This window comes from Colobus angolensis, unplaced genomic scaffold, assembly GCF_000951035.1.
Source record: "Colobus angolensis palliatus isolate OR3802 unplaced genomic scaffold, Cang.pa_1.0 Scaffold115, whole genome shotgun sequence".
NCBI lineage: Eukaryota > Metazoa > Chordata > Mammalia > Primates > Cercopithecidae > Colobus > Colobus angolensis.
In genome coordinates this window covers 1,541,730-1,549,250 of record NW_012112586.1, presented here as the reverse complement: position 1 = coordinate 1,549,250, position 7,521 = coordinate 1,541,730, and positions in this window count along the sequence as shown.

Genomic DNA, 7,521 nt, shown 5'->3' with positions numbered 1-7,521 from the left:
TGGTTCAAGCCATTCTCCTGCCTCAGCCTCCTGAGTAGCTGGGACTACAGGCGCCCGCCACCGCGCCTGGCTAATTTTTGTATTTTTGGTAGAGACGGTTTCACCGTGTTGGCCGGGCTGGTCTTGAACTCCTGACCTCAAGTGATCTGCCCACCTTGGCCTTCCAAAGTGCTGGGATTACAGGTGTGAGCCACCGCCCCCAGCCTCCTATCACTCTTTATTCACTCAACAAACACCTATCAAGCCACAGGCACTGTTTCAGGTGCTGGGGCCACAGCCTTGAACCAAACAGGCCAAATCTGTAATCTTGTGAAATCTTCTGTAAAGCTTCCTGTATTCCAGTGGGGAGAAAAGGCAGCCAAGCAAATGGGGCTGTACCTGTGAGAGTGTGTCACCCGTGGGTGGAGTGTGCAGTGATCAGATGTTGGTAGGAAAATGAGGTAGGGGGCGGTGTTTGTCGGGGAGGGAAGCCGAGCCTGCAGGAGCTGAAGGAGGCTGCGCACAGGTGCTCTGGGCGGTGCTGGGTGCTCTGGGTTGTACTAGGCCCTCTGCCTGATGCTGAGTACCCTGGGGAGGTGCTGGGTGCTCTGGGGCAGTGCTGGGTGCTCTGGGACAGTGCTGGGTGCTCTGGGCAGTGCTGTGGGGAGGTGCTGGGTACTCTGGGGTGGTCCTGAATGCTCTGAGGCAGTACTGGGTGCTGTGGGGAGGTGCTGGGTACTCTAGGAAGGTGCGGGGTGCTCTGAGGAGGCCCTGGGTGCTTCAGGGACGTGCTGGGTGCTCTGGAGAGTCTGAGGACATGCTGGGGTGTCAGGGATTTCTGTGTTTACTGCACAGGCTCAGGGGAGCCACGGGAGGGTTTCGGGTAGAGTGGGGCCTGATGAGACGGAGCTTTCTGCAGGTCTATCTGGCTGCTGCCCTGAGAGTGGGTGGATGCGGGGCCAGTAAGAGTGCAGGGCTGGGATTTTCCAGGGAGAGGCAGTGGCTTGGACAAGGGCGGTGAGGGAGACACATCCTGGCTGTATTTGGAGATTTGCGAGGACTGTGGCAGAGCGATGAGGCCTCCCCTGGGCACAGGAGGACTGCATTTGCCGTCTCTGCCTGCGGGAGGGCGGTTTGACGGTGGTGGCCTGGTGATTCCCACGTGGGAGTCGTGGGTGCCGATGGGATTTTCCACGAGGAGTGTGAGACGGCTGGTCCTGCAGGGCTTTCTTAGACTGGACATGATGCTCCCGGTGCAAAGGGCGGATCTGTGTCCCCCGCTGGACACTGGCAGGCCGGAGACTTCGGCGGGTCCTTGGGGGCTTCCCGGGGAGGCAGACGTAGCCTCCACCCAGGCCTCTGAAATGGGGAGTGTATGTTGTTTTTGTTTTGTTTGTTTTGTTTTGTTTCAGATGGAGTCTGGATCTGTTGCCTAGGCTGGGGTGCAGTGGTGTGATCTCGGCTCACGGCAACCTCCACCTCTCAGGTTCAAGCGATTCTCCTGCCTCAGCCTCCCAAGTAGCTGGGATTACAGCCACGTGCCACCAGGCCTGGCTAAGTTTTGTATTTTCAGTAGACACAGGGTTTCACCATATTGGTCAGGCTATTCGCAAACTCCTGACCTCATGATCTGCCTGCCTTGGCCTCCCAAAGTGCTGGGATTACAGGCGTGAGCCACCGCACCTGGCTGAGAGTCTATGTTTTTTAAAAGATGTGGTTGAAGTCTTTTTGGACATGCCCAGGCTTTGAGAATTTCTTTGGTCATCTAAAGGCTGTAAGAGCTTTGTTCTGGGTGTTCACAACCAGTTGTATAACAGAAGACTCCCTGTGTATAAAGTAACAAATCATTGATTATGTGACTTGTCCTGAATTCTGTTAAATACTAAAAAATAGGCTGGGCACAGTGGCTCACGCCTGTAATCCCAGCACTTTGGCAGGCTGAGGTGGGTAGATCACTTGAGGTCAGGAGTTTGAGACCAGCCTGGCCAACATGGTGAAACCCTGTTTCTACTAAAATACAAAAATTAGCTGGGCGTGGTGGCAGGTGCCTGTAATTCCAGCTACTCGGGAGGCTGAGGCAGGAGAATTGCTTTAACCTGGGAGGCAGAGGTTGCAGTGAGCCGAGATTGTACTACTGCACTCCAGCCAGGGCCACAGAGCGAGATTCCATCTCAAAAAAATTTTTTAAATAGATAAATTAGCCAGGCATGGTGGTGAGCGCCTGTAATTCCAGCAACTCAGGAGGCCGAGGTAGGAGAATCGCTTGAACCTGGGAGGCGGAGGTTGCGGTGAGCTGAGATCACGCCATTGCACTCTAGCCTGGGCAACAAGAGCAAAACTCCATTTCAAAAAACAAACAAACAAACAAAAAAACGCAATAACAACAGCAATAAAAAAAGATGGGGTGGGGTTGAGTGCGGTGACTCATGCCTGTAATCCCAGCACTTTGGGAGGCCAAGGTGGGCGGATCATGAGGTCAGGAGATCGAGACCATCCTGGCTAACACGGTGAAACCCCGTCTCTACTAAAAATACAAAACATAAGCCGGGCGCGGTGGCGGGTGCCTGTAGTCCCAGCTACTCAGGAGGCTGAGCCAGGAGAATGGCGTGAATGAACCCGGGAGGCAGAGCTTGCAGTGAGCCGAGATCGCGCCACTGCACTCCAGCCTGGGCAACAGAGTGACTCCGTCTCAAAAAAAAATAAAAAAGAGAGAGAAAGGGCCGGGCGCGGTGGCTCAAGCCTGTAATCCCAGCACTTTGGGAGGCCGAGGTGGGCGGATCACGAGGTCAGGAGATCGAGACCATCCTGGCTAACACGGTGAAACCCCGTCTCTACTAAAAATACAAAACATAAGCCGGGCGCGGTGGCTCAAGCCTGTAATCCCAGCACTTTGGGAGGCCGAGGTGGGCGGATCACAAGGTCAGGAGATCGAGACCATCCTGGCTAACACGGTGAAACCCCGTCTCTACTAAAAATACAAAACATAAGCCGGGCGCGGTGGCGGGTGCCTGTAGTCCCAGCTACTCAGGAGGCTGAGCCAGGAGAATGGCGTGAACCCGGGAGGCAGAGCTTGCAGTGAGCCGAGATCGCGCCACTGCACTCCAGCCTGGGCAACAGAGTGACTCCGTCTCAAAAAAAAATAAAAAAAGAGAGAGAGAAAGAGAAAAGAAGAAAAGGAAAAGAAGAAAAGGAAAGAAGAAAAGGAAAGAAAAGAAGAAAAGAAAAGAGGAAAGAAGGGAAAGAAAGATCAAAACTAATCGGATCGGTCTCAGCCAAGCTGGGTCCTGGGGCCACACGAGGATCCCTGGAGCCTGTTGTGTGACTCATCAGCCTTCCCTGGAACACAGCCAAGCCCATTTGTTTAAATAATAATACACTAAACCTGGCAGCTGAGCGGTGGGCTGGCCCCTGGGAGAGGTGACACAGCAGCTTTTATTTATTACAACACTCGTTTCCCAAGCACAAACAAACCAAAGGGTGCGCCGCCACCGAGGAAGGGTGGTCTCCCAGCTGGGGAGGACCTGGGATATGAGGGAAGAGGGAGGGAGGGAGCAGGGATGCCTGAGCCGGGATCTGGGGCTCCTGCAGCCCTCGAGGCAGGCTGAGGCCAGCTTCGCCCGGGTTGCATCACCCAGGACGCCCTGGGGATCTCCAGGCCACCACGGCAGCCGGGCCCCTGATGCAATCCGTGGCTGTCTTGCAGCATGACCTGCCCTGGTCAGCCTGGACTCTGCCCTGCCTGGGGGCCCAGCCCTCACCGCAACCTCCAGTGATCCCTCCCTTCCCAGGGTCCGTTTAGAGGCGCTTGGAGCATCAGGCCCATTTCTACCATGAACTCGCAGTGTGGTGCCCAGTGAGTGTCTCTGATCTGTAAACTGCGTGTGGTGGTGTCTACCCTGTCTGTAGGGAGCCACGCCTGGCACACAGTGGGTGCAACAGGAGAGTTTGCATGTTCTGACCGTATTTCACCATATCTGCGATGCGTATCTTCTCACATGAAATCAGGATGTGTCTTAAAATTGACAGAGTAGAAGTTCAGGTAGCAACATTGCCTCTCATCCCAGCACTTTGAGAGGCCAAGGCATGAGGATCACTTGAGCCCAGGAGTTCAAGACCAGCCTGGGCAACATGGTGAGACCCTGTCCCCAAAAAAATTAAATTAGCCAGGAGTGGTGGCGTGCACCTGTAATCCCAGCTACTCAGGAGTCTGAGGCAGGAGGATCACTTGAGCATGGAGATTGTGGCTGCAGTGAGCTGTGATCCAGCCTGGACAACGGAGCAAGACCCTGCCTCTGAAAAACCAAGTTAATGGTGGGTGTGTTGTGGACGGCACCCAGGTTGGAAGGAAAGCAGAAGTATTGCTACAAAGCTCAGCTGCACAGCGTTTCACAGAACTCATCCGGGCAGGGGCTGGAAAGTGCTTTGTGAACCAGAACTGGCAGTGATGCTTGGGTGGGCTGGGCCCTGCACTCCCATCTCCCACCTGTTAGGTGCCCCAGAACAGGTCTGGGGTGCGCCAGGGGCTCTGTAACCCCTCATCCAAGGCTGCCAGTCGGAGGGAAAAGAGAGCAAGCCAGGAAGTCACCTCTGGTGTGACTGACATGAGACTTAGGTAGTTGGGGTCGAGGTGGATGCAGGGGCACTTTAGATGGGCGGTCAGTGCGGGATTCCTGGAGGAGGTGGCATCTGAGCTGGGACTTGCACGATGGGGAGAGCCCTTGGGCAGAGGGAACAGCCAGTGCAAGGCCTCAGGCTGGGGAAACAAAAAGAGGCCAAAGTTCACGATCCACTGCTCCGGTGGACAGAGCAGGGATTGAAACTCAGGCCGCGGGTCCCCAGAGTCAGGGCACACCCCCTGCTCCTCACCACGTTATCGACAGGAGGATGGCGGGGAGGGGAGGCCAGCGTGACAGTGGGCAGGGGCACTCTGGAGGCAGGGGCTGGGCTCCCCCTGCTGCCCAGACTGGAGTGCAGTGGCAGCATCAGAGCTCACTGCAGCCTCAACCTCCTGGGCTCAAGCAATCCTCCTGCCTTGGCCTCCTGAGTAGCTGAGACTATACAGGCCTGTGCCACTACACCTGGCTAATATTTTATTTTTACTTTGGTAGAGATGGAGTCTCCCTCTGTTGCCCAGGCTGGTCTTAAACCCCTGGGCTCAAGCGTCCTTCCTGCCTCGCCTCCCAAAGTGCTGGGATGACAGGCGTGAGCCACCACGACCAGCTTAGACTATGTTTTTTAGAACATTTTTGGTTTCACAGCAAAATTGGGCAGAAGGTAGAGGGAGTTCCGTGTGTCTCCCACACACACAGCCCCTGCCATCAGCTGGCCACCCACGGTAGCCCTGCGCTGACCATCATTATCACCCGGAGTCCGCAGTTCACGCTGGGACTCACTCTTGGCGCTGTACCTACTGTGGGTTTGGGCAAATGTACCAGGACACGGACCACCATGGTGCCATCACTCGGGGTAGTTTCACTGCCCCCAGGTCCCCCGTTTACTCCCTCTATTCATCCCTATCCGCTGGCAGCCACCGCTCTTTTCCTGCCTCCAGGCTTTGGCCTTTCCCAGCTTGTCCAACAGTTGGAATCATCGTCTGTGGCCTTTGCAGGCGGCTTCTTTCACTTAGTAACGTGTGCTGTCGTTTCCTCTGTGTCTTCGGAGCTTGGAAGCTCCTTTCTTCTTGGTGTTGAATAGCGTCCCACTGTCTGGATGCACCCCGTGGACCCACCCACTCACCGACTGCAGGGCATCCTGGTTGCTGCCAGGTTTGGGGAATGATGAATAGGGCTGCCACAAACCCAGCTGTCTTTGCTGACTCTGCAGTCATGCCTGGGGAGGGAGGAGTGAAGGGGGGAGGGAGGGGTGAAGGGGGAGGGAGGATGAAGGTGGGGAGGGAGGATGAAGGTGAGGAGGGAGGGTGAATGGGGGAGGGAGGGGTGAAGGAGGAGGGAGGGTGAAGGTGGGGAGGGAGGGTTGAAAGGGCTGGGCCTCCCAGCTGACCCCAGACCTCTAGGATGGCGCAGGGGAGTTTTTACCCACGAGCCTGTGGGGGCAGGTTTGTTGCTGAAAAGCATAAATGCACAGAACTGCGTTTTTCTGGAGCTGGAGGGATTTGGCAGCTCTCTTCATCTCTGAAGGCACTTGGGTGTGAGACCTCCCTGGGGGCCTGGGAGGGGAAGGGGTTCCAAAGGCCCCACCCTCACCCCTGTGTTCCTATAGGTCCAGAGATTGCCCAGGTGAGGGACTCAGGAGTGAGGTCAGGCTGGACCTGGCTCCTAGGGGTCACCAGAGTGGCTGGGGTCTGAGGAGGGGACTCGTGGGCCGAGAGCACAGAGGGGAACACAGGACCATGCAGGCCCCTGCTGCCCTGTGGCTGAGTGACCGCCTGCCAGGGCTGGCGTCTTAGGTGGGTCAATTCAGCTCCTGCACCAAAGCTTCTAACGGGTCAGCAAGATCAAGACGGCCCCTCAGAGCATCCGAGATGAGTGCTTTGTGCATTTGGAAAACAGTATTTCCATAGCAGCCAGCCAGGACAGATGTCTGTTTTATTTCACAGGGTCATAAAGATGCCATGTCCCCATCCGTTGCCGCAGGTGAAATAGGGGGCAGGGACATCTTTCCCGGCATGCACGAACCAGAAATAACACTAGTGTGTCTGAGAAGAAACGGTGAAGAAATCCACCCCGGCTGTCCGGCAGCCCTGGCGAGGAGGCCAAGTCCCCTTACCGCTGCGGATGAGCTGTCCTCCGCCCCGCGTTGGAGACCTCAGTGCCCAGCGCGCCGGCCTGTTAGCTGCATCCAGCCTGTTAGCTGCATGCCTTTAACAGCACCCCCCTGGCATGTGCCTGGGCCTAACAGCTATTGGCGGAGTGCCTACTCTGTTCCAGGCGCAGGGCACAGTGGCAACCTTGACCCCCAGGGGTGGCTCCTCCTGCATCCCGGCTTCCTGCTGGAACATGAGCAGGTGATTCACACAAGAGGCCTGTAATCACCTGTAATCCCAGCACTTTGAGAGGTGGAAGCAGGAGGATGGCTTGAGTCTTGGGAGTTCAAGGCTGCAGTGAGCTGTGATCGCACCACTGCACTCCATCTTGGGTGACCAAGCAAGACCCTGTCTCAAAAAAAAAAAAAAGAAAGAAAGAAAAAGAAAAATCCAACAAAATATTAGAATGAATATGTAAATGAAGGAAAATCTGGGGTTTTTTTCCCTAAGGGGTGGGAGGAAAGACAATGCAACCTGTGTGGTTAAGAAAGAATTTCTGTCAGTTGCCTCAGCCTACAACGTGATATAAAACAGCTCGGAGACAATGAAAGGCTAGAATCTGACAGCCCTGGAGTACCTGCTCTGATTTAAAATGCATAGTTTTCCCTGTGAAACACAGGGTTTTTTTTTTCTATACTATGTTGCTTTTTTTATAAAGCTTAAAAACAAGCAGGCCAGGCGTGGTGGTTCACGCATGTAATCCCAGCACTTTGGGAGGATGAGGCGGGCAGATCACGAGGTCAGGAGATCGAGACCATCCTGGCTAACACCATGAAACC